This window comes from Microtus ochrogaster, chromosome 7, assembly GCF_000317375.1.
Source record: "Microtus ochrogaster isolate Prairie Vole_2 chromosome 7, MicOch1.0, whole genome shotgun sequence".
Taxonomy (NCBI): Eukaryota; Metazoa; Chordata; class Mammalia; order Rodentia; family Cricetidae; genus Microtus; species Microtus ochrogaster.
Genome location: NC_022014.1, coordinates 22,938,407 through 22,938,749, shown reverse-complemented (window position 1 = coordinate 22,938,749; position 343 = coordinate 22,938,407).

Below are 343 nucleotides of genomic sequence, written 5' to 3'. Positions count from 1 at the left end.
GTTTGAGACCAGCCTGGTCTACAAGACCTAGTTCCAGGACAGGCTCCAAAACCACAGAGAAACCCTGTCTCGAAAAACCAATAAATAAATAAATAAATAAATAAATAAATAAAACCTGCATTGTGGCTGGCTTGATGGCTCAGCGGGAAAGACACTTGCCACTAAGCCTAATGGCCCAAGTCCCTGGCACCCACATGGTAAAAGGAGAAAAACTAATCCCACGCACTCCTCCACCTCACTTTTACTTCTTCAGGGACAGGCTGCACACAGTCCCCAACGGCCTGCTGATCCACTGGACAGGGCCTCGACATGCAATTTAGGGAGCTCCAATTGCCATCTTCTG